Raw genomic sequence first — 27,558 nt, forward strand, 5'->3', positions numbered from 1 at the left:
TCCATTGGAAATCTTCCCTTCTGCAGCCCTTATATTCTTCTCCCTCTTTCATCTATCCAATAGGAACAGGTGCTATTCTTTCCTGCAGCTCTTTCCAGCATCAGAAGCCCTCCACTCTGTACTCACACTGTTTAAAGTCTCTGTAATCTGCCCCTTATTTCATATTTATGTCACAGTATGTGATTGGCAAAGTTCTTTCATTGGCCTATCTCATAGTTAGATAATCTGATTAAATACACTTCATAACCTTTACTGGTTGATGACAATTTAAATACTTGTGGTAAAGAAATGGTGGGGGACAATACCACTATGATACATTTCAAAGCAATGTCACGTTTCTTCCATCATTTATGACAGTAAAGTGATCAGAATCTGTTTTCAGACGCACAGTTGGGTATGTGGCGCACCTGATTGGCATGTTGCAACATATATTTATGAAATATTAATTATTTTATCAATAACTTTAAACCATAGATGATGCAAATTTGGTATTAGAAAGATGAGGAGCCCCTGAGCTTTAAAATTCAATTTTTTTTCTAATTCATATTGTTCAAGAATTATGAATAATATCCGCTTTTGCATAACTGAGTATACCTTGACATTCATAGATGTTCTCCTTCTAGAGCCTTTGAGCCTTGTGCACTCCTCAGCAGATTCAGTGCATGAGGGCTTGGAATTCTGGCCTTGCATTGTAGTTTGGAACCAGTAGCATCCTCTTTACTTTAAGCAGTTTGGCCTCAGTGGGGAGTGTTTGAGAACTATCAGCAGTGCACAATTCCACTTTTGGGTAGATTAGCCCCAGTTCTGCCCACAGGAGCTTGGTTCTTCAGAGGAAAATGTGGCATGGTAAATGAGTGGTGCATACTAGTTCGAAACTGAGCATACCATTCAAACCTGTGATCTTCTTCTAGAGGTTTTGTGCTATGTGCATCTTCAGGAAGAAGGTTCAGGTGCTGTGGTCTGTAGCGCTTGCCTGAGAGTTTGGAATTATGATCCTTGTAGCTGCAGTGTCTTTTGGAACCAGCGCAACCCCATTACTTTTAATAGTTTCTCCTCATTGGTCAGGTGTAGGGGATTGTTTGCAGTGCATCATGCATCTGCGCGGTGGAGTAGTCCTGATGCTGCCTGTCAGGAGTCCAGTGCTCCTGAGAATACAGTTGCTTGGAGAGTGAGGGGCATGCTCCATTTTCAAAGTACACATACCTTGCAAATCTCTAACGATCTACTTCTAGCACTTTTCAATCTCAACCTCTCTTCAAGAAGGCAGGTTCAATAGTTGTGGTCTGTACCATGTGCACGAGTGCTTGAAAATCTGGTCCAGTGTGGGAACCTTCAAACCAATCACATTGCTTTTCATATTTCTGTAAATATTTCTTGGCAATTTGTATATCTATGTGATTTATAGCCATGGCCAATCTAAAAGGAGGATGAGTGTCAGAGTAGTAATATACACTCCCGAAAATGTAATTGCTGAAAATTCCTTTTGAGGACTTTTAACTTACCACGGTCATTGATTTTGTGCCAGGCAGGTGATAGTGGAGCAAGAAAAAATATTTTGTATGAAAACGCTGTGGAAATCATGGAAGTGCCTTGCACAACATGAGTCTGTTTCTTCCTTTTGAAGGCTGAGGATACATATTTTCTCATATTATTGTGCAATACAACATGTGAAAGGATTCAGCTATATGATAGTCGGCAACATATGAGTTACAGGAAGTTCTCGTTCACTGTGTCTCATATCTGTACTTTATAATGGTGGGGGCATACAGTGGACAGTCATTTGACACGAGTGGGTGAGCTTCTTATTGTTCAAGTTTATTTTATGTGCAACATACCAAACAACCACAAGAGATAGAAAATATAACACATAAAGAAAGTACCATACGTGATGCAACATCTAACAGTCAGGCAAACATTTGGTAACTCCCATAAAATTCACCATTGATCAATATATAATTTACATAATGTCTCATGAAACCTCCTTCATATTAAATCTTAAGATGGCCGTTAATTGAGTTATGTGACATATGAAGGTGAACCACATGCATGTGTTCATGCCATCTGGAAAGGGACTTAGTGTTCTATAACACGTTTTTGTAATCATTTGGAGGTTTGCTAGAAGACTAACATTATGTTTTATGCTTACTTCTTTTAATACAACAAATTAGAGAATCCAAATTGTTTGATGGTGTTTTATTTGGTGGTGATGAACAGCCAAGTCATTTTTTGGACGCATGACCCTCATACAAAGTTTTAAAAAAAGAGCAAATGAAGAGTGAAAGTGACACAGCCTTGAGTAACCACTGGGTGCCCAAAACATATGACAGCTGCTCAATATCTCCAAATAAAACAAAATGGACACTGGCATTTGTTGGATGGAAAAGATAAACTATATATAAATAATTTCAGTATTTTGAAAACCACAAAACGTCCAAACGCATTGTTTATCCAGTGCTGAGTCATTCGCAGCTGGAATCCAATACTCTGTGATTGTCCTTTGAGAGTCATTAGTAGAAGACCCAACAGCCAGCCAAATACCCTCATTATCTCTCCCTACAAACAAAGGGCAGCACCACCCTGCCTTTTTCTGGTGCCCTTTTCCTAGCCATTGACATAGAAAGGTGCTTTACTTACAGGTCAGCATACGCCTATTAATTAAGAAGTTGGATTTCTTATTGTTAAGGCCAGTTTGTTGAAAACGAACTTCTTGAATATAGCACAATGACTTTAGTTGCCATTTCCATGTCCATATCATTGGGAATAATAATAATAATGATAATAATAATAATAATAATAATAATAATAATAATAATAATAATAATAATAATAATAATAATAATAATAAATAGTGGTGCTATATTATTAGTATTAGTATTCGTATTACTATTCATATTATTATTAGTTGTATTATTATTATTATATTATTATTATTATTATTATTATTATTATTATTATTATTGATTTTAATGCATTGTCTAACTTCACATTCCTCCTAATTCTAAACATGTTAGTATTGTTGGACTCGTGTGTACCAATCTGGATGGCTTGTATTTTAAAAATATGAAATAACTGATTTGGGAGGAAAGTTTTTAACCAAACTTTACATTTATTGACTGGCTGGAAACTACGCCATACAAAAACATAGTTGAATACTTGAAACTAAAAAGAAATCAATTTCTTGGTTTGAATGCAGAAACAACATCAATATGTAACGTTGTGGCTGAAAAGAGCAGCATCCCCCATGTAATGTTTCCTATTTCATTCCTATGGTATTACATGAGAAGTTGCTACCTCTCCTGCCTCACAACTGTATTTTTTTTTATTTCTCCCGCATTTGTACAACAGGTCTCCTTTCAGCTTCATACAGCTTGTTTAGTAAGCGACTGGGCAGACCCATAACGCATACAAACCACGAATAAACAGCCTCCACAGAAATATATGTAATGTGCACCTCATATTTGATTTAAAATAGGCTTGTAACCTAAAATTGGTCGCCCGTAAATCGGTCATACTTAAACTAAAATCATGTGCATGGATTCATGGAATGCCCTAACTATACACATGTCTATTGATCATTATTTCTGTGCGCTGGGTCAAGATCAGGGAAGTGTGTCCCGTCAGCACAATCACGTCTCTCTTTAAGGGCCTGTTAAGTGAAATGCGTCATTGTCGCTGTGACAGTAGAGTTTTACAAATCCTCCCACGCATGGCCAAACAACAGTGGCTCCAGGTTCAGAGTGATGACCCTTTCAGTTTGATGATGAAGGGGGCGGATTTTAAGCATTCTTCGGCCGCAGCACAACTATTGAGTCTTTAGTCAGAGTTAGGCCTACATTTCAGGGCACTCATAAATCCATGTCGGCTCTTTAGACCCTCTTGGCAGCACAGCCTTTGTACATCCACTGAACCGTTTAACCAGCTCTCCCATAACTAACAAGCCCATTTTGCAAATCGAAACTAAAACAACTGCTTTATTTCACACCGGTTTCTACAGGCTGTGATAGCAGTGCACGGATATAAAATTGCAAGAATACTTGGGAAAATGTGCTATATCACGTTCGTTGTAAAGAGGAGGGGTTAATGTGAGATTTATCAGGCATGGGTCAGTGAAATATGCACTCTCTCTTCACAGACGGACACGGTAACAAGTAAAGACCAACCGCGCATGCCCTAAAGACCCTGTATGAAAAACATTGTAATGCTGGCTGTGCCCATGCCCTGAAGAAAGTGCAGGAGAACCCTTTTCCATGTTTTGTTTATTTTTTATTTATTTGGCAGAAAAATATATCTTAGCTATGAACTTCACATAGATTGTACATGGAATTCATTCAAAATGTGCTTTTAAATTATGGAGGCAAAAAAGCGTTTTGGAATTCCCACTGAGTGAATTGTGTGGTACAATGTCACTGCTCTGAGATGCTTGCCTGATAATATGCCATGAGTTGGTAAGCATTTCCAGGTGTATTTCTTTTTTTTTTTTTTTTAAATAACCTTGGTGTTTTTAATCATGTGAAAACACATCTCAAACTACTCCAGTTTCTAACACCTCAGTAGGCAGTCACAAACATTAGTTAAAACACTCTTCCAGCACTCTTCCAATTATGAAGTGCAGTATGGTGATGTATGTGCAGGTAGGGTAACATGAGAGGGTGTGGTTGATTCGTTGGATTAAGGGGAATGGGTAATGCACCGTCTGTGTAGGGTTTTTAGCATAGTTTTCTATGGGCATATTGTATTTGTCCCTTACGACAAGTAATAGTTTCCTTTTTTCTCAAATGTGTCCTCTCGCAATACAATATGGGTGACAGTTTGACCAGTGGCACCTGGTGAACTTTTTAATTGGAGGAGATATGCGGAAGCGAACAAGCGTAGCGAGGAAGCCCAAGGCAACCAAGGAGGAATTGTACTGCACACTTTATATCACAAATTGCGTCAAAAGTCACACATTTTGCAATTGGCTTTGTAGCGATAACTCATCAAAAATCATCCAATAGTTTCCAGTCACTAAGAGTGCACAGGAGCATTTTACCACACATTTTCATGATGTCTTTTCCCCAAATATTACTGTATGAAAAACATTGTAATGCTGGCTGTGCCCATATATTTCCTTGCTGCCTGCACAAGTATAAGCCAGAATTCCCATAAAAGAACATACTCCTGTTTGCTTTATGCATAATGCTAGTAATAATACTACAGGAAATCATGTTCATGCTGGCCCAGCCAACATATGTCAGCACACCCTCATAAGCAATTACTCCTGCTGGCTTTGTAACTAAAAATGTCATGCTATAATAGGAAAACATGTCCAGACTCTCTGTGCCAATGTAGACCAGTGTATCCATGTAAAAACTCTTACAATGTTGGTTTTACACTTGATCCCCAGTAATAAATGCAATGCCACTGCAAGAGAATATAACCAGACTGCCTGCACCAAAGTAGGCCAGTCTAGTCACATAAAAACACTTATCGTGTTTGCTTTACCCTTCATGCCCAGTAAAAAGAAATGCAATGTCACAGTAGGAACATATAGCCAGGCTGCCGCCACCAAAGTAATCCGGTCCAACCCCATCATAACACTTATCATGCTTTCTTTACCATGTATTCCCAGAAAGAATGCCAGGACCAGTAACAAAATACAGCCAGACTGGCTGCAGCTCTGTAGGTCAGCCCAGCCACATAATAACACTTATAAAGGTTGCTTTACCATTGATACCCGGAAAGAAGTGCCATGCCACAGTAAGAAAATATAGACCAGGCTGCTTGTACCTTTGAGGCACAGTCAGTCTACATTATAATGGTTATCATGTTGGGTTTATCATTGATGCCAGTAAAAATGCCATGCCATGATAAAAATGACAACCAGGCTGGCTGCAACTAAGAAGGCCAGTCCAGCCTCATAATTACACTTACAATGCTTGTTTTACGTTTGAATTTCATTAGAAAATGCAGTTTCACAGTAAGAAAATATAGGCCAGAGTGGCTGCAACTAAGTAGGGCAGGTCAGCCACGCATTATCTCACTTATCATGTTTGATCTACAATTGCTGTCCAGTACAAAAATGCCATGCCATAATGAAAAAAACAGCCAGACTTGCTGATACATCATTCTTATATAAAATCATTGCACTGTGGGCCCCGCAGAAACAGCAGCACACACACGTTCATAAAGCATTAACTTGCTCATGTGCCCAACATTCACTCATTCACAAGCACACCCATACACCGTTGAATTACTCATTCATAGGTGCACACATACAGCATTCACTTGTTCAATCACGCACACACCCATATGTCTGTATCGAAGACATTTGCACCATCTGCCCCGTATGCCACAAGACCTCACCTAATGATGTACCAAGGGCACCCCTGCAACTCTTGCCTATTATCGAGGTACCATTCCATAGGACTGGTATGGACATTGTGAGTCCTCTTGAGTCTTCTAGAACTGGAAACAAAAGCATCTTAGTCATCATGGACTATGCTCCCAGATAGAGGCTTTAAGCTGAGAAGCAATACTATGAAAGTGATCCTACAGTTATTATTCACCTTTTTCATTGGGATGGCATTTCCACAAGAAAGTTTGACAGACGAAGGTGGTAGTTTGATGTCTATGTTGACTGGAGAAATGGTGGAGTTTAGGGACATCAAAAATATACAAATGTGTATCATCACAAACAAATGGACTAGTAGAAAGGCTCACCCAGATGCTGAAAATGGTTCTAAGAAGACTAGTTGACAATGATGGAAGTAATTTGGTGAATTTGTATTCAATTGGCTCTCTTCGAGATACAGTAAACCCTGCAAGCCACAATGTGAGTCTCCCCCTTTGAATTGGTCTATTGGCAAAATACCTGACATATCATAGACATAATGCAGGGAGAATGGGAAGACTCCAAAAACGGACATACTAGCAACTGCCCCTTGGTATGGGACGCCTGAAAACACATGGAGAAAGTCAAAGCCTTGTTGAGGTCTCACCTCCAAGTGACAGAGGCCATACAAGAACAATCATATAGTAAGACCACGCTAGAGCCTTCAAAGTTGGAGACAAGGTAATGGTCCTACAACCCATGGTCCATGGCAAAGTCACATTAGCTCTACATCATTACTGAAGACGTATCCAACTTAACCTATGAAGTCTTGTAATTGTAATAGGTTATTTATAGCACGCGTAATACCCAGACATTTCTTGCAAGCTGACCAGAGAAAGCCCTGCCAACGTTATCACATTAATAAACTTTAAAACTGAAAGGAAAATAGAAACGACTTTTGCTGGCACTACACACAAACAACAACATGCAAACTCCCCGGCCTTTGACCTTACACCGGGTAACGATTCCCTGGGCCTACCTTTTCAAAACAATAAAGACATGGCAGAGTTTCTAGAATGCTACCCTGATGTCTTCCCAAAAGAATACAAGATATATTTCATATTTCATAAAATTTAACACACCCAGGAAGGGTAATTCAATGGTAACCCTACTGACTGCCAGGGCCCAGAGAAAGATTTGACAAGAGGATCTGAGGTACATTTTAGGCTTAGGCACCTTCGAAAGGTCCTTCAGTAAATGGTCATCCCCTATAGCACTCATACTAAAACCCATTAAAAGCTGGCGGTTCTACATTGACTTTAGGAGGCTGAATCAAGTGTCAGAATGTGATGCTTAGCTTGATGGCCCACATCGACAAGCTGATGGATACCTTGCTAAGACCCAGGTTTTTATTAACTTTGGATCTAACCAAAGGTTACTGCCAAGTGCCATTGAAAATATTGTTTTTTCCACCCCGTATTCACTTTTCCAGTTCATGGTATTGCCTTTTGGCTAACATGGAGCCCAGGCATATTTTAAGGCTTATGAACATAGTCTTAGAGACATGCCAAGAATTTGCTATATTTTATTGCTATTATAAAAGTGATAGTATCATCATACATAGTGAGACTTGGAAAGACCATATCAGGCCTCTCCATGCAGGTTGTTGCTGCCTAAAGAATGACAGTCTCACTGGCAACCCAGCCAAATGTCACATGATCCAAAATTCAATTAAGTACTTGATGTTCCAAGTGAGGAACAACCTTCTCCTCCCTCACAAAAAAGAAAGATAAATCAGTTCAGAGTGTCCATGCCCAAGGACCAAAAAGCTTCCATTAGGTTGGTATTGTACTATCACCACTTTGTGCCAAGGTGTTCCACCATAGTGGCAACAGTAACTGACAGACTACGGAAAAATCAACCCAGAGCTTTTATTTGGGACGATCAACCCAAAAGGCCTTGAAACAACTTAAATCCCAGCTATGGAATAGCCCTGTATTAATAATGCCAGACTTCTCTAAAAAATTCAAACCAATGCCTCTGTGATGGGTGTGAAGTAGTAAGTCCTCCAACAAATCGGAGATTCAGAAGAAAAATGTATCTTATGCGTCAGCTGCAAATATTAATATCGAGTGCATAACTACTCTATCATCGAACTTGAATGTCTGGTATTAAAATAGGCAGTTCATAGCCTAATGTATTTCTTAGCTATTAGTACATTTAAATTTGCAACTAGCCATGCAATTCTAGTCCAGATGAAATGGAATCAAGGAATGAAACTTGAAATCCTTAGATGATTCCCAGTGCTACAACCATATACTTTCACTATTGGACATTGAGCTGGAAAAAAGCAAGCTAACATAGATTTTCTGAAATGACACATGAGTGTGAAAGCCCCTCTAGTAAGAAAAACATGGGTAAAATACCCTCTTCTATGGAATGCCTTCCACTCAGGAGGGTCTACAACTACGTTTTAGCTCACTGCACCCTTCAAGGAGGAGAAACAGCCATTTTCTCATCAGTCTTTTTATCCCACCAAGAAGGGCAGTCCAACACCGAACTGCTAGGTAATTCTTCGCTAAACAGGAGTACCATCAGCATCCCCAGACACAGATATTCTGTTCAGATACCCCACAGGTAGTTAGTAAGAGGGATGAAGAGGGTGACTTGTGAAAGGAGTGGAGCTATGTGAAAGGGTCCAGGGCTTGATCCTGTAAGGGGGGACAGGAACCCCTCCCAGACAAGGGTAGCCAGCCTTCCAGGGTAGATGGCAGTGCCGATTCAACCCCAGAGGTGGGGTGAGGGTGTTGGGGTGGGGGGCTTCCAGTCCCTTAAGCCCTTAAGTGTGGCTTGCTTGCAACTGTTCCATCTGTTGTGTTCTAAAACTTGTGATCTTCCTAATTGTATAGGAAACTGGAGTTTTTCTGGACACTTTGAAAGGCTTGAGATTCTGAAAAGGTATGTCTCGCTTTAGTTAGCATCCACTCACGGGCAGACTCTCAAACATTAATGCAAATGAAAAAAGTGCAGAGCATGTGCTTTTTTCTCTTATGTTCATTTTAGAAATATTCAGAGCATCTTATGTAGCCACGTGACCTGTACATTTCCAGGGGCCTGGGATGCAGCGCAAATGATGCACTGCCCATCCCTATTGCAAACATGTGTGTCAGGAATGAGCTTGTGGTTGTTGGGACTCCACTTCACAGTGATGGGCACTTAGATGTTAAAACAGTGAACTGTACATTGAAATGTGCAGACATGTCCTCTTTACTAATGCAAATGGGCAACTAAATGTGCACATCCGTAACGCACAAATTCAAATACCCTTTAAGAATAGGACACACGTTTTTTGGGTGCAATTAATGAGATTATCATTTGTGCCAAACATTTTTTTGTGAATCTGCCCATAACTGTCTACCTGTAGAATGTTTCTAAAATGTCTTAAAATAAACGACACCTTTTTTTCATACTACATTTACTTAGCAGTGATGCCATTGGTGATGTGTTTTGTGGTGTCATTAGTGTGCTGTTGTTCACTGATGTCATCAATAATGGCATCAGTAATGTCATCAGTATGGGCATGGACTGCAAAATGGGCTGATTCATTGTTGAGGTGGCTTAGAATTCAACACCGTCTCAAATTCAGGATGTGTTTGCATTAAGCTGGTAACTTAAAGGCATTTCAAATAAAAAAAAATCACTTAATTTAAAGGGTTTTGTTTCATAGAAATAATTCACCTTAAGGGTCTTTTAACTTAAGTTTTTCAATATTTTTTTACTGAATTTTAAGGGGTTTGTTATGCCATATTTAAAACTAGCATTAGTACAAAAGAAATGCTTTGATATTAAAACTGATGTGATAAGCAGTGTTATCAGTGTTTTTTTCTAAACTACACATCCTGGGTTGCCCCCATTGCAGATGCATGAGCCACGGGCTATGCCCTATAGCTAGAGTCAGTAGCTACTTTGCCGGGCTATGCCCTTTGACCATGCTTGTTTCCCGCTTTGAGACCAATGAGAAAAAGGAAAAGGAACTGGGACACAGAATTGGAAGAGTGACTGGAACACATGAGAAGGATAAGGAAGAGGAAAAGGGACTGTGAAAATGATGTACTCAAGAGGCTGTGAAAAGGATCCATGTGAGTATCCAGTCATAAGGATGCGCACAAGGCACTTTGATGGCAATACATATCAGGGACTGCATAAGAGATGCGGGAGGTGGGGGACAATGCAGGTTTGTGCCAAGGATGTGGGAGGTGGGGATAATGGAGCACTGTGATGGGGATGCAGGAGGCAGTGGTAATGGGGGACTGTGTTGGAGATGTGGAAGGAGGGGGGACAATGGTAGGCTCTGACTAGGAAGAGGGATGAGGGGAAAATGAAGATCACTGAAGAGGAAGAGGCAGATGGGTTAATAGAGGACAGTGATGCGGAAGAGGGAGGTGGGCATAATGAGGGATGGTAATGTGGAAGAGGGAGGTGAGGCTAATGGTGGACTGTGCAGAGGAAGTGGTAGGTGGGGGAAATGGAGGATTGTGACAAAGATGAGGGGGGTCTGGGTAATGAGAAACTATGATGAGGAAGAGGGAGTCAGGCATAATGGGCACTGTGCTGAGGAAAGGGGTGCTATGGAATAAACGGGACTGTGACAAGGAAGAGGGACGCTGGGTTAAGGGTGACTGTGGTGATCAAGAGGGATGAATGGATATTGGGGGAATGTGATGACAAAGAGGGAGTTTGAGAAAATATAGGACTGTGAAGAAGAAAATGAGGCAGGGCAATGAGTACTTCAATGTGGAAGAGGAATGTGTTGGCAATAGTAACCTTTGACACAGGAGAAGGAAACAGGGACAATGGTACACTATGAAGGGATGTGGGTGGTGTGGGTAATGGGGAACTGGGACAAGTAAGACGTGATTGGGGCAGTAGAGGAATGTGATGATGAAGTATAAATTGGTTGTAATAGAGGAATGCGGAACTGAGACAAGGGAGAGTGAGTTGGGGCAATGAGGCAACAGGAAAAGGAATGGGGACTGGAATGAAGAAGAAAGAGGAAGAGTAACAGGGGATAGAGATGAGGAAGACTGTGTTGGGTAATGGCGTACTGGGATGAGCAAAGGTTTTGAAAAGTTATTGGGGATTGGGGCGGGAAAGAGTGAGGTAGTGATAATTGTTACTATGATGAAGAAGCATGGGGTTTGTTAGCAGGGTCTGGGACAAATAAGAGTGAGGTGTGGTAATGGGGAAGGGTACAATGAAGTGTGAAGTAGAGTGATAGGGTACTGGGACAAGGAGAAGGGAGGAGTGGGTAATTTGGGACTGGGACAAGGAAGAGTGAGGCAGCTTTATTGGAGGCCTGGGACAAATAAGAGTGAGATGGAGTGGTGGGGAACTTGAGAACGGAAGATGTTGGTGTTGGGTATTAGGTGGCTGTGATATGAAAGAGGAAATGACGGGTAATTCACAACTGGACAAGGAAGAGTGAGGCCCTGGTAATGGGGACTATGAAGAGGAAGTGTGAGGCAGGTAATTTGGGGCTGGGATGAGGAAAACTGGGGAGGGGAATTGGTGACAGTAACAAAAATGTGTGAGGAAAGAACATTGGTGGATTGAGATGGGGAAGTGTGAAGCAGGGTAACAGGAGACAGGCATACAGATACCTGAGGTGGGATTAATTGGGGTCTAAAACGAGGCAGAGCAAGAGGAATAATGGCAGACTCAGGTGAGGAATACTGAGGCAAGTCAATGAGGCATTGCGATGAGGAAGGGTGAAGTGGGTGATGGATGATTGGGATGAAGAAGAGGGAAGCAGAGGTTTGTTGGCAATTGGGACAAGAAAGAGTGAGGCAGAGGCAATGGTGGACATAGCCATGTAAGAGGGACACAGGAGTAGTGGGCGACAAGGAAGAAGAGTCTTGGGTAATTGTAGACTGTTATGAAGTCACAATTGTCTCTAAGGTGAAGGTGGAGAAATTAAATGCTTCATTTGCAGATTCTTCAATGGCACCCCAACAACGATGGCTGCCACCAGGGATCAGATTGAACTCACAAAGATGGCGGCCGGACACCCTTCATGTTGGTGATGTAATTCCAAGATGGAGTCATGCCACAGACCATTCTGAAGCAGAATGCTGTCAAAAGGATTGTCATTCATTCAGCTGGTGCATCACAACGCTAAGGTTGGTTCGCTTGTGCAGACATATCTCTTCTTGCTCCTGTACCTCTTGCTCATGGTCCTCCAGCTTTGCTTTTCATTGCATTGTCCCCTTGCACTCCTTCTTGCCTGTTGTTCCACTCATTGATGGCAATCTGAAATACTAAACCCAGGAGTTTTGTTTCCCTGTAAGGTGTTGTTTTTCCTTGGCAGTAGCTGTGAAACCCTTCATCCTTCACATAGTGTTTCCACGGTTTGCAGTGTGGGTGGCCCAAGATGCTGACCATATACCAGTACTACACATGCACATGAGGCAAAGGCCTTAACAGGCTTTAAGCATACTGTCTGTGACAGAGACAGGCATCAAGAAGAGGGAAGCAGAGGTAATGTGGGACCAGCACAAGGAAAAGAGAGATGGGAGAAATGGGGACCAGGACACGGAGGAGGGCGGAGGAGGTAATTTGGGCTGGGTGAGTCTGCAGATGGTGTGGGTAATGAGGGAAACAGATTTGGAAGAGGGATGTGAGCATAATTTGTGAACAGGATCAGCATGAGGGAGGCAATTGTAATGTGTGATTGACATGAAGAAGAGGGAAGAGTGGTAATGTGCCACGGCTGAGTGAGGAGAGATACTAGCAGTTGGGATGTGGAAGAATGAGGCAGATATAATATGTAACCAGGATATTGAAGTGGGAGGAAGGCTTAATAGTAGACTCTGGCAAGAAAGAGTGAAGTTGTAGTAGTGGGGGACAGAGCTGAGGGAGGGTGAGGTGGGGGTTATTGGGAACTGGGGCAAGGCAGAGAGAGGTGGGGTAATTTGGGGCTGGCACAGGAAGTGTGAGCTAGGGTAATTATGCACTGAGCTGAAGAAGAGTGAGGTGGCATAATGGGTGACTGGGATGAGAGAGAGGGATGCAGTCATAATTGGTGACTCTGATGAGGATGCTTGAAGCAGGGATAATGGAAGACTGAGACAAAGAAGAGTGGGGTTGTGGTAAGTGTAATGGGAGATTGCCATGAGACATAGTAAGGTGGGGTAATGGGCGACTGGGTTAAGGAAAAATGAGGTGGAGTAATGTGATACTGGGATGAGGAAGATTAAGGGACAGTATTGTGGGACACACAGTTCCTCATTACCACATCTAACTCTTCCACTTCCAGTTCTCCAATACCCCTCTCTGTTATCATGGGTGACTTCAAGGAGGAAGATATAGTCAGGTGTCAAGAGCGTCTCTACTGGGGAAGAGTGAGGCAGGGTAATGAGGGACTGAGTTGAGGAAGAGTGAGATGGGGATAATGGGTGACTGACATGAGAAAGAATGAGGCAGAGCTAATGTGGGAATTAGATGAGGATGAGTTACGTATCAGTTAATGGACTGGGATGAGGAAAGATTATGTTGGGTAATTGGTATTGGGATGAGAATGAGGGAGGGCAGAGTAATGGGGAACTAGAATGAGGTGAGTGTAATGGGGAACTAGGATGAACATGAGTGAGACAGAGGTAGTGGGGGGCTAAGCCCCAGAAAAGTGAGGCAGATGTAATTGGGGACTGGGACGAGGAAAGGTAGGTGGTGGCAACAGGGGACCCGGATAATGGAACAATGGGGGACTAGGAAGAGGACGAATGAGGCTGGGATAATTGGAGACTGGGACCAGGAAGATTACAGCCAGCACAGTGGAAATGGGGACTTCTCAGGTGTGTGTAATGGAGACTAGTAAGAGGAAGAATGATGCTTGTTAATGGGAGACTAAGAGGAGGAAGAATAAGGCTGGACCATTTGGGGACTGTGACGATGAAAAGCGAGGAAGGGTAATTTGGTACTTAGATGAGGAAGGGAGAGGTGGGAGTATGGGGTACTGGGCCGAGAAAATATGAGGGAGGGTAATGGGGGACTAGGATGAGGAAGGCTTATGGCTTCGAGAGGCTTGTATTAACGCGAGTGTAAAAAGCTAAGGGGGCAAGACTGAAGAAGATTCTTCCTTTGCTAAAACACTCTAACAAAGTGGAATTAGTGAGAGCCGTCAGCTTGACAATGCTGCATCCTGGATGACTGAAACAGCTTGTATGCTGGCTTAGCCAAGAAAATAACAACACACTTCAGTTGTTCCAGAAAAGGACAGTGTAAAGTATTTCTTTAATTGTAGACCTGCGTCCAAGGAGCAGCAGACTGGTGTATTTTGGATGAGAAAGAGTGAAAACTGGAGAAGAAAAAACATCCCATTTACCCACAAACCCCTATAAATCACAGGTACATGCAAATTTGCATGTGCACAATTTCGAAAAGGCATGCTAAGTGCTGTTGGCTGACCTGCTGTGTTCTGCTGCTTTCCTACACACCTCTGAGAAGATATCTTTGAGTGAAAATTGGAAGAAGCCCCGCCCACTTACCCACAAACCCCTATAAAGCACAGGCATGTGTGCATTTGTGCTTGTCCATTCTGAAGTGCATGCTAAGTGCAGTTGGCTGCCCTGCTGTGTCCTGCTGCTTTCCTACACACCTCTGAGAAGATATACTTGAAGGAAAATTGGAAGAAGCACCGTCCACTTACCCATGAACCCCTATAAAACACAGGCACGTGTGCATTTGCGCAAGCGCATTTCGAAGTGCATGCTAAGTGCTGTTGGCTGTCCTGCTATGTTCTGTTGTTTTCCTACACACCTGTGAGAATATATCATTAAGTGAAAATTGGAAGAAGCCCCGCCCACTTACCCACAAACCCCTATCAAGCACAGGCACTCACACATTTGCCTGTGTGCATTTTGAAGTGCATGGTAGGTGCTGTTGGCTGTCCTGCTGTGTCCTGCTGCTTTCCTACACATCTCTGAGAAGATATTTTGGTATGGGCTTCTAAATGGACTAACATGGGCTACCTTTAATGATATTCTGCCTGATTCATGGAATTATTTGCGTGAAAAACGCAGATTTGCGCGCCTTCCTGCCCGAAAATCCCCATACTTCAAACAGGGATTTTCGGACAGAAAGGCGCGCAAATCTGCGTTTTTCACGCACATAATTCCATGAATCAGGCTGTCTATTTTTGCTAGCAACCACGTTTATTTTAAAATTAGTAGTTGGTAAAAATGGCCTTTCTTTTTATTTTTAGAGTGAAAATTGGAGAAGCCCCACCCACTTACACACAATCCCCTCTAAAGCACAGGCACGCGTGCACTTGCGGCAGTGCATTTCGAAGTGCATGCTAAGTGCTGTTGGCTGTTTGCGGGTGAGCATGTGCCTCTAATCTATTGTCCCCTGATTTACATTGATTTCTGTTTGCTGTTAAACAAATGTCTGTTGCTTACAATCTGACTATGGACATGCCGCCGACAAAGGATATGAGTAATCTCCTTAACAATTTGAACATCACTCCTAAACGTTCAATGCATACCTTGAACCTTATAAGGAGCGGGAACTCAGTGATTTAAGCCCGCTCGATTTTGCTAGGCACAGAGATTCGTAAATATCGTTGTGCAGAAAACATGGCAAATGCGAGCCTAACTGTTTTGAATTTAAAACCGCTGCTCCCGAACAAGGTAAATAAACAAAGCGATAACGTCACGCCTCAGTCTATCAACCTCTGCACGTCTCTGGATTCTCTAGTGGCAGCAGGGTTGAATGCTGCCCCCCACGTTAGAGGCTATGGGGGAAGTGCAAGTGAGTGCTCAAGGCCATAATCCCTCTTCCTTGCCTTTTGAAGTGCTGCAATCTCCTGATAACATGCAAACTAATTCCCTTTCCTCACCAATAAGGTGCACAGTGTCGACACATGATCACTCACCCAGTTCCTAACCTGCCACCCTTGCATGACAAGGAATCCGAGACGATGGCTGAGGCCCCACCTCCGTATTTAATTACGAATAAGCTCACTCAGTTCCCGGTGATGTTTTCTAAATCGGCACAAGAGTTGTCGGTCCTGTAAATTTCATTCACAGACCCGACGCCTAGGAAAACAAATGCGCTCACCTCAGCTGTGCCTAATTCTATAACAACAAGTTTGCCTTTGGGTATTGAGACTAGACTCCAAGCGATGAATACAGCATTATATTTGTAAGTGAAACTATATGAAAATCTTGACAAAAAAAGGAATCACCAGACAGATATTTCATTACAACTGATGCATGTGGGAACTACAGGTATTTGAAGAAGTGATGCTTGCAAGTCGATGACTGCAAATTAATTTCTTGAAGAAACGTATAGTGTGTAAACCTCAATAATTATGAGCGGTTCACAAACGGTGGCTCAGAAGGCTTTGGTGCCTCCAAATCCACCTGAGCAGACAAATGCTACCTCACCCTCGAGCTCTCAGGTGACTAGGTATAACAAGAAAAAGAATAAAAACAGAAAAAAGAATAAACAATATGCCGAGCAAATTGAGTCTCACGGCTGATGAAACTCAGTTGCGAAATAGTTTGATGACCTCGGCAGCTGCTGAAAAATACATTATGCAATATTCACAAAACATAATGCAACATCTTCCGTAATGAAGAACATTATTAACCATAATAACAAGGAAAAGAAAGCAAATGACTGCCGCCAAGCGGTCAAGTTCTCGCCATTTTACCAACTCTTTATCACTGCCAAAGAATAACGCACGAGTAGCTAGTGTGGCAGTTACAAAGAAATATCCTAACTTAAATCGCAATAAGAGCAAATTGCAAAAGAGGCAGACAAATGCAGTGGACACACTGCAAACCACGCAGAGTCTGGCATATGAAACCCTAGACAATCTGTTGAATGTAGTTGAGTGCAACCAGAATTTTAAAGTTGATCTGCTATCAACACAACCAATTTGCAGTACGATGTCAGGGGAATCCTAGTCTCATTCCATGGAAAGAGGGATACAGGATGGAAAGTTCTGCACACTGGAAGTTAGACAAGAAGAATTTGCCAAATCCATTGCATTATTTCTGGCTCGCCCTGCTCCAAGTTACTCTATTCCAACCACCGAACCAATTAGAAATCTAAACAGAAATCCACCTGATTGCATTAACATCATAGACAGGAAAATAAATGACAACTCATTGAGGCAAAAAACGAGCAGTGTGCATGTAAAAGAGGTGGGTGCCCTCAGTGTGAAAAATGTAGGCTGCACCTCCCGCAACCATGACTATTTGATATTACAATATTGAGGTGGTATGTTTCCGGTATACAATCGTAACAGGACTAACGTTATAAATAATCTGGGGGACATTCCGCTATTGGAAGACCTTTGCTAGGGTGATATCAAACAGATCAAATTCATAAATGACTGTGACTCATCCCTTGTTAAACTATGGATGCAGTCAGGAATTGTTATAAATATGATCTGGCAGGCTCAAGAGGACATCTACAATTTGGGCTTCCTATTGAGTCAACATTCAGCTTTTAATCACTCAATAGCTCCTGCTCCAGATAATAATAACAGCAGTCATTTGAATTAACAACTCGTGGGAAAGAAATTGATTAGATGTTCGCTAGCTTTAAGGAATACCAGAGGCTATAAACATTTAACATTAACTGAGACAAACCGTTTAAACCTATATGATATAGTGGCTCTGCAGGATATAGTGGTTGACTATGGATTGGAATAATGAATCTGGAATAATTATATTCTTTCCCTAATACCAGCATAAACTCTGGTTAGAGGAAGGCCGGTGACTGGGTTACTGGTTGCTGTAAAAGCCTCTTCGGGACTACGATTTTCCCTATGGACATCCCCTAACATGTGCCTACAGCTAGTTAAAATTAAAACACCTACATATACAATAGCACTTGTGAATATGTATTGGAATCATGCTGGCTATTCATGACGATGGTTCCTAGAATATGTGGAGCCTACAATGGATCTAATTTCTAGTGACACTTCAATTCATTATACAATCTTAGCAGGATATCTTAGCATCAAATGCATCACAACATCAACCACTCGATTAAGTAAACTGTCTCGGCGGTGGTCTTTAATCATTGCGGAAAGGCAGCTAGCAATGGTCAATGGATCTGTGTCAGATGATATACCGCCATCCAATACCTGGCATAGAGGCACCCAAGCAGCACGTATTGATTATATTTACATTGATCAAAATGTGTTTGCTATAGTAGACAGGTTTCAGGTCAAAACACAGACCCATTGCAATCACGAGCTCCTATCGTTATCTTGGTTCTGGACAACTTTAATTGATAGCTCTAGTGTGTTTTGCTTCCAGGATCGGTCAGTATCAAATGGTAAAAATAGTTTCAGGTGGACCCCAAATCTATTACAACAACTAAATATGCAGCTCAAATATCCCTTGAATATTCTTTTTTCAGTGGTAATTATTCAGAGGGTCTATATGGTGCAGACTTACATATATTTAAGATCAAGAAGGGTTGTCTTTCCAACTTTGCATCCTCAAGTGTATAATCAGGAACTCGTTAACATAAGAGCAAGATATCAGGCATCTAGATGTGCCCTGAGTGACCTGCCATTGGTAACGAAGAATGTGAAATTGAAGACATTGATATCCAGATATAAAAACTGGATCAGAGCTAGGAAAGCATGAATTATACGAAATGATGCCCAAGATATGCTCCAAGTCTTAGCATCCAAAAGCTCTGCGATAATATGGGGCTTATTGAACAAGGCTAATAATAACATGCAGATGCCTATTCAAATAAATGCAGTACCGGAGGAAACCTGGGAAATTTTCTATAAAACTATATATGCAGCGATTCCCCTGTACAGCCTGGCTGAGGATAATATCTTGCATGCACATCTAGATATTAATTTTGATGTAGAGTATATACTCTACCAGAGAGCTAAACTAAGTACATCAGACGGTCTCTCCAATGCGATGCTTAAGTTACACCCAGAAGCATGGGCCAGAATCGGATTCACTATATTTAATCAAGTTATATATACTCACTTGATTCCGCCATCTTGGCGCAAATCATACATAGTGCCCATATATAAAAAAGGAGATTGTCAACTTCCAAGCAATTATAGGCCTGTGGCGCTTCTAGATGTTACGGGTAAGTTATTTCCTAGATTAATACTCGGAGAGTTCAATCAATAGACAACTGCAGTGAATTCACAAGATCCGTAGTGGACGGGTTCTGTGTCTGGTTTAGGAACGGCTGTAAATCTCCAAACATTGCATGTCATTAAACTGCATGAAACCCAGATGAAACAACCTGTGTACCTAGCCTTTAAATAATTTCAGACTGCATTTGATTTGATATCCAGAGACCTGCTTAGGGTTAAATTATCTAAAGCATACTGCACCTTCAGTACTGGATACATTAGTTTCATTATAATACAACCGTCCAAGTACGACTATCATTGGATGGAAGCTATCAGCCCCCATTTCCACCTTCAGGGGTCTGAAACAAGGATGCATCATGGCATTGGCTCTTTTCAACTTTTTCATTTTGTACGTAAGGCATTGTTTTACTAATATTCTTTCTGATTCGCCAAAACTTGGCAACCATCCTATCCCGTGGTTGTTTTATGCCGACAACCTTGTTTTGTGAATTTGCTTGAAGTGAATCAGTCGAAGTCTAAGATATTAATAAGAGTGACCAGGCAGTGAAGAAAGAAAGTCTCTTTTACATGGTTTCTCCAAGGGAAATCACTGCAGGTTGTCGTTGAGTATAAGTATCTTGGATTGAATACCAACAATCATATATCAGACCAGCCCTACCTCTTAGACTTGCAGAAAAAAATTAGAACAGCGACTGCCCAAGCACACATTCTACAAGCAAAGTATGGACAATGTTCCTTATTGCCAGTCCTGATCTTTTATAAACAAAAGTTTGTTCCCACCATCATCTATGCCACAGAGTCTAGAACATGGTGCCCTGAAAGTTTCTGGTTGCGCATAGAGCGATATTTTTGGAAAAACGTATTGAACCTCCCCCAGAGTCTATCAATGTGTGTCCTGAGACACAAATTAGGCCTTTTGTCTTTAAACGTTTTATACATGTGGAAATTGTGTTCTTTCTATAGAAAGTGTCCAATGCCTGTGAGGAAGGGCTCCCTGATGAACACTCTTTCCACCTATATAAATGCCAAACCTCACAACATGATTCAGTTATGGAGTATGAAGGTGCGAGATACTATTTCAATTGCTGATATATCTGAGGATCTGTTAAAAACTGACCCAGATATAGCAAAGAAACAAATTGGGCAGACAGATTGGATAACTACAAGAGACCAATGTATGAAACGACAACTTTTGCAAGAACATGTGTTGCTACCTAAGAAGTTGAATATTGTAGAATCATACCTCGTTAACTTCCCGGCTCCGAAATATCGAGACCAATATTTGAGGTTTCGATTAAACTTGTGGCACACTAATGATGTAATTAGCAAGGCGCAAAATTATAGACAAAGAAATAAATATTAGATTTTGCCAGAAACCAGACCAACCAGAGACCATCAGACATTTGCTAACTTTGTGCCGTGTTTGTTAACAAGACGACACATGTACTTTCAGCACTTTTTCTGCGATTATTATATATTGACACCTGAATTGTTATGGCATATGCTTTTTAATTGTCAACAAACCTCTATGAAGCGGTTTTGAACTATCTAGAATCATTGAAATAAATGTAACTCAGCTCAAATTTAAGCAGAACATTGTATATGGGGTGCCTCAGGCACGCTGTAAATCAAAGCTTTAACGGAGAATTGGCATCGATAATGAATGTTGTGATTATGTTTAGATATATTTTACTTTTCTTTAAATGATCAGTTGGATTTAGATTTCATATTCATCTACTTGTTCGTGTTTTTTACCTATTTCGTTTATGTTTTTGTATCAGTCTTAATCTTGTTTTAAAACTAATGCATTTTATGAACGTTGTAAAAATGGATGTTTATGAAAATGTGCATACTGAAAGGTTGATTTTGTGCAACTAAATCAATAAAACAAATCTAGGATCAGGAAGTGTGAGGTGGGGTAATGGTGGACTGGGACAAGGAACAATGATGCAAGAGTCATAAGGACTCATCTAAGGAAGAGTGAGGAGGGTTAATGGGGGATTGAGATAAGGAAGCGTGCAGCATTGGTTATTGGGAAATGTGAAGAGAAAGAATGAGTCTTGGGTAAGGGTAATGGGTGATTGGAATGAGGACAAGTGAGGCTAGGCTAATGATGGAGCTACATGGAGAATAATGAGGCAGGGGTAATGTGGAGATGAGACAAGGATGAGCATGGTGAGTGTAATGGGGACAGGGATGAGAAAGATTAAGGCATGGTAATGTGGGACTAGGATAAGGAAGAGTGAAGCAGAGTAATTAGGGACTGGAATGCGGAAAAGTGATACTAGCTCAATTGCAGACTGGGTTGAGAGAGATTGAGGCCGGGTAGTGAGGGATTGTTATAAGGATGAAGAAGGCATTTGCAATGGGAGAATGGCAAGAGGAAGGTGGGAGTAATATGTGGCTGGAAACAGGAAGAGCATGACTGGGGTAATAGAGGCCATGGTGAGTTAGAGTGAGGCTTGCATAATTGGGGAATCACATGAGGAAGAGTGAGGCAAACGTAATGGGGCTGAGATAAGGCAGTGTCAGGCATGTGTAATGGGAGACAAAGACGAGTGAGGCTGGGGTAATGAGGGACTGGAATAACCAAGACTAAGGTACGGTTACTATCGGAATGGGAAGAGAAAGAATACAGCATGGGTAATGTTGACTGAGAAGAGGAAGAGTGATATGTAGGTAATGGTGGACAGGGACAAGGATGAATATTATGGGGTAATGTGGGCCTGGGATGAGTAAAAACATGGTATGGCAGAGGGGGACTGTGATGGGGAAGATAAAGAATGGGGTGGGTACCGGGGACACAAAAGAGTGAGGTAAGGTAGCGTGGGATTGTGATTAGGAAGAAGGGCGTATGGGGACAGAGACAAGGACAAATTGAGGTGGGGGTGGTCTGGAACCTTGATGAGTAAAAGGGAGGCAATCATAATGGGATGGGGATAAGGAATAATGTGGTTAGGGAAATGCGGGACAGGCCTGAGGAAGAGTGAGGTGGGAGGAAATAGTGAATGAGATTGGAAAAATAGAGAAAGGGTAATGGGGAACTTCGATGAGGAAAGGTTAAGTGATGATAATGGGGGCTGGTATGAGAACGTGTGAGGCAGGTTAATGGTGCACAGGGACAAGGAAGAGTGAGGTGGGGTATGGGTAATTTGGACGAAGAATAGTGAGGCAGGAGCAATAGCGGACTCTGATGAGGAAGATTGAGTTAGGGTAACTGGGGGCCTGAGATGAGGAAGTGTGAGGCTGGAACAATTGTAATTGGAGACTGGGACAAGGGAGAGTGAGGTGGGGCTAATGTGTCACTAGGATGAGTCAGAGTGAGGCAGGTAAATATGAGACTAGTGTGAGGAAAAGTGTGTCAGGGAATTGCAGAACTGTGATGAGGAAAAGTGATATTGGATAGTGGGGGACTAAATGTGAAAGAGTGAGATGGGGTAAGCGGGGATTGAGATTAGAAAGAGGGAGGCATGGGTATTCGAGGAATGGCACAGGCAACAAGGAGATGGGGATTGGCGGAATTAGACAAAGAAGAGTATGGTGTGGGTAACAGGTGTCTAGGCCAGGGAAGAGTGAAGCAGGAATAATTGATGAGGTGGGTGTAACGCTCACCTGATTCCCACGGAGGCGCGGGTCTTGGCAGGAGGGTGTCTGTGACTCGAAAAGTGATGTGCAGGACTCGATTGGCTTCTGGGATCGAACCTCTTCGCACTGTGTGTCGAACTCGAAGAGTGAGGTTTCTGCAGGTGAAAGAATATGGGGGTTAATGGCCTGGGTTGTTGAATGTCCCTCTCTCTCTCTCTCTCTCTCTCTCTCTCTCTCTCTCTCTCTCTCTCTCTCTCTCTTCCCAGCTTTTCTGTAGAGCCCCCCCAGGTCAACGTGCTCACCTTAGATAGGTGAATGCTGGGCTCTCCATCTGCGTCTGGTGCAGGGTGCCGTTGCCAGTTCCTTCACTGGTAAAACATTGGCCTCTTGAATTCAGAGGATGGTTACCGTCGTTACCTGCACGAGCGGTGAGTTTCTGGACACCTTTTGTCTTTATAGTCTTTAAATGCGTGGCACGTTAATATTGAAGACTCAGTATAATGCTTTTCCCTTATGTATTGCAGGACTCTTGGGATGGAAGATGGAGTGAAGCGCCTGGAAATTCGTAAGTATGGCAAGCGCTCTAACTGTCTCTTTCCTTGCAGCTTAGTTCGTGTTAAAGAGACGCCAGAGTATTCACAGGCGTTTTATTGCGATGAGCGCGATGGGCGTGAGTAAATACCTGCTTAATGTCTTTTTCTTTTGTCTTTCAGATGTTGGTTTGCAGCGCCGGAGTCAGCGGAATGCTAACTAAACTTTGTCTTCACAGGCGGCGATGCAGAATGAAGAAATCCGGAATTCACGGCATGCCGGTAAGTATAACAATGCTTTTGTCTTTGCAGGCGAAGGTGCAGCGTAAAGACACGGCCGCTGCTGATGGATCAGGTGAGAAAGCACTGTGTGTAAAGTTCGTCTTGCTAACCTGTTGTTTCTTGTCTTTTGCAGGTGCTGATGTTGACTGGATACAGGAATGGTAAGTATAATTCTTGCAGGTTCGGGATCGAAAGAGGAAAGGCTGGAACAGACTCGGTGAGCGTTCTGCCGCAGATGCAGAATAACGCGAAGCACGTTTCATCTATCGGGTGTGGTTTAAATAGCCTTGGAGTGATGAGGCGTCTTCTTCCACGGCCCCGCCTAGGTAAGAAAAGAGTTCCAGTTTCCAGAAGAGTTCCAGTGCTGTATCCAGGGAGTGGAGCTGCCCCACCCAGTAAGAAAGTAGTTCCTGTTCACAGAGGGCTTCTAAGTGGCTGGTAAGTAAGCAGCATGGTCTGCCGCAGGTAAGTCCACCCAAGCACTTTCACACCAATTATGAGCCCGGCGCTTCCAGTGCCGGGACCGATGGTTTTGATGAGCCTGGTGCAACCGGCGCAAGGACAGGGTCCAAAAGGTCCCAGTAGGGACCGGCTGGTGCCTAGGATTAGGGTTAGGGGCCTGCTTCCAAGGATTTTGGGCTGGTCCTGGCGCCTTGGAAACAGTGATCATGACAGTGGGTTAATAGTGGCATCCCATTACCCTGCCCTACCTTAGGAAAGGTAGGGCAGGGTAATGGGATTAGGAGTGGTAATGAGCTACTGGCACAAGGAAGAGTGGTGTGGGGGTCATTGGGGAATGGGATGAGGAAATGTGAGGCAGTGGTACTAGGGATCGAGGATGAGGAAGAGTGAGCTGGGGTAATGAGGGACTCTGATGAGGAAGACTGAGGAGGGGTAATGGTGGACTGGTACAAGGAAGACTGCGGTATGAGTAATGAGGGATTGGAGTGAAAGAGTAAGGCAATGTAATGAGGGACACAGATGGGGAAGAGTGGGCCACTGGGATGATGAAGCATGATTCAGACATATGGGGTGACTGGGAAAAGTGTAATAAACTACTGTGCTGGGGAAGAGTGAAGGATATTAATGAGGGACTGAGACAAGGGAGAGTGAGGTGGGAATAATGTCTGAATGAGATGAGGAGGAAAGGGGTGCAGTAATGGTGGACTTTGATGAGGAAGAGTGAGGCAGGGTAAGGGGGACTGGGTCAAGGAACAGTGAGGAGTGGGAATGGGGGACTGAGTTGAGGAATATTGTGAAGCTGTAATCAGCACTGGTAATAGGTGAATGCAATGAGGAAGAGTGAGTGAGGATTAATGGGGATAGGCATGAGGAAGAGTCTGGCTGGGGTAATGGGAGACTAGGACAGGGAAGAATGTGGAGGGAATAATGTTGGATTGTGACAAGGAAGTGGGGCTAATGGATGGCTGGGAGATGAAGAGTGATGCTGTGCAATGTGTGACTTGAATGGGGAATTGTGAGGCAGGAAAATGGGGACCTGAGACTGGGAAGAATGAGGTGAGGCAATGAGGGACTTAGATGAGGAATAGTGAGGAGGTGTGTATGGGAGACTGGAACAAGAAAGAGGAGTTGGGGAAAATGGAGGACTGGGATGATGTATTCATAATGGGTGACTGGAAAGGTAGCCAGTTTAATGAATGGCTTAGCCGAGGAAGTGTGAGGTGTATTAATGAGGGACTGAGACAAAGATCAGTGAGGTGGTGGTAATAGGCACTGGAATGAGGATGAATGAGGAGGAGTAATGGGGAACTGACCTGAGAAAGAGTGTGGTGGGTATAATGGGGAACTGGGAAGAGGAATGAGGTGGAATAATAGAAGAATGGAATGATGAAGAAGGAGACTGGGGTAATTGTGACTATGATGATGAAGTGTGAGGTGGGGTTAATAGGGAGTTAGACAAGCAAGTGTGTGGTTGTTGTAATGGGGAAAGGGACAAAGAAGAGTGAGTCAAGGATAATGGGAGACTCACACAAGAAGAATTGTGATGGGCTAATAGGAGACTGGGACAAAGAAGGTGGAGGTGCTGTGCAACTGAAAACTGAGACAAGGAAGAGGGAAGCAGTAAAAATACAAAATGGTTAAGGAAGCGTGTGGTGTGGGAATGGGGACAGCTTTGCTACCGACAAGGAAGATTAAGAGGTTCTGGTATAAGGAAGATGGCCCTTCAATGACAAAGAGGCACTGTGATGAGGAAGTGGGACTGGGACAAAGAAGAGGTATAGGGACTGAGACGAGTAATAGGGACTGCCTGAGAAAAAGTACACATTTTGTCAAGGTGAAGCACAGAAACGTTTGGACGGAAATTGACCAACTGAGAAACAACTTGGGCACAAAGCATTGACTCGATTTATGGGACAGGTCTGGGATAAATCCATCCAGGAGTTTTAAATATATTCAACCAAACAAATAGCTATATCTCCCATGGTGCTTTGCAGCAGAGAGGCTGAGAGGCTTTTCAGAAATAAAAAAAACAGCCTTTTTTCCCAAAATTACGTTGCCAATAACTTTTGACTTGCTGGATGAATTTGAATGACATTTTCAAAATGAAACATTTCTCAAGCCCCAACAACCAAACTGCAAACGTTGGGAACAATACGTTATAAAATGAAGACATTATGAAGAAAAGACAGCAGTTTTCAGCCATTCATTTTCCCCATGTGAATTTTTTTAACAGCCATAACACGAAAAACAATAGGGCAAATAAGAGACAACTTGGAACAAAACATTGACATCATTTCATTGACTGGATTGGGGTACATCCATTCAATAGAAAGAGAATGGGGTGCCCCTTCTTAAAACCTGTAAATCAGCCTTGCTGATTTGCACTTAAGAGGCTGAGTGAGGCTAATACCTTTTGTTGTACATGCTGGATGGATTTGGATGAAATTTTTCAAACAAAGAGGTTGTCAAGAACCCCCCCACAAATTGAACATGTTGGGAACAATTTGTTACAAAATGAAAAAGTTACTAAGAAAACATAAAAACACAGTTTTCAACCTACTCTCATTCATTTTTTAATAGAGAAAAGGTGCACTCTTTGAACAGTCGTAGCATGAAAACCACGGGGCAGATTTGGACCAAATAAGAGACAACTTGGTCACAAAGCATTGACATAATTTCCTTGACTGGATTGGGGTAAATCCATCCAATAGTTTTAAACATATGTGACAGAGACTGGGGTGCCCCTTGCTCCTTAATGCCTTTATATCAGCCATGCTGATTTGCAGCAGACAGGGTAATTCCTTTTGTTGTACTTGCTGGATGGATTTGGATGACATTTTTTCTGAAATGTTGTCAAGGGCCCCTCATATTGGACGTTTTGTGAACAATTTGTTACAAAATAAAAAGGTTATAAAGCAATCATAAATAAATGCAGTTTTCAACCTACTCTCATTCATTTTCTAATAGTGAAAAAGTGCAGACTTTGAACAGTCGTAGCATGAAAAGCACTGGGCACATTTGGACCAAATATGAAACAACTTTGGCACAACGAATTGACTTAATTTCCTTTACTGGTTTGGTGCAAATCCATCCAGTAGTTTTTAAAATATTCAACAGAGACATGGTGGTGTCCCTTCTTACTTAAAACGTTTATATATTTTGGCATTGGTGCTTTGCAGCTGAGAGGCTTTTCACAAATGAAAATCCAACATTCTTTTTTTTGCTTGATGCAAGTG

At 42.4% G+C, this 27,558-nt stretch overlaps 1 long non-coding RNA gene across 1 annotated transcript in view; it reads right to left on the reverse strand.

Moving 5' to 3' along the window:
* The window catches only part of LOC138491670 (uncharacterized), a 225,394-nt gene that overhangs the window by 104,271 nt on the left and 93,565 nt on the right, over window positions 1–27,558 (reverse strand). The gene's annotated exons all lie outside the window — the stretch shown is intronic.

The sequence above is a fragment of the Ambystoma mexicanum genome, chromosome 10 (genome assembly GCF_040938575.1).
Source record: "Ambystoma mexicanum isolate Mex_15411 chromosome 10, UKY_AmexF1_1, whole genome shotgun sequence".
In the NCBI taxonomy this organism is placed as follows: domain Eukaryota; kingdom Metazoa; phylum Chordata; class Amphibia; order Caudata; family Ambystomatidae; genus Ambystoma; species Ambystoma mexicanum.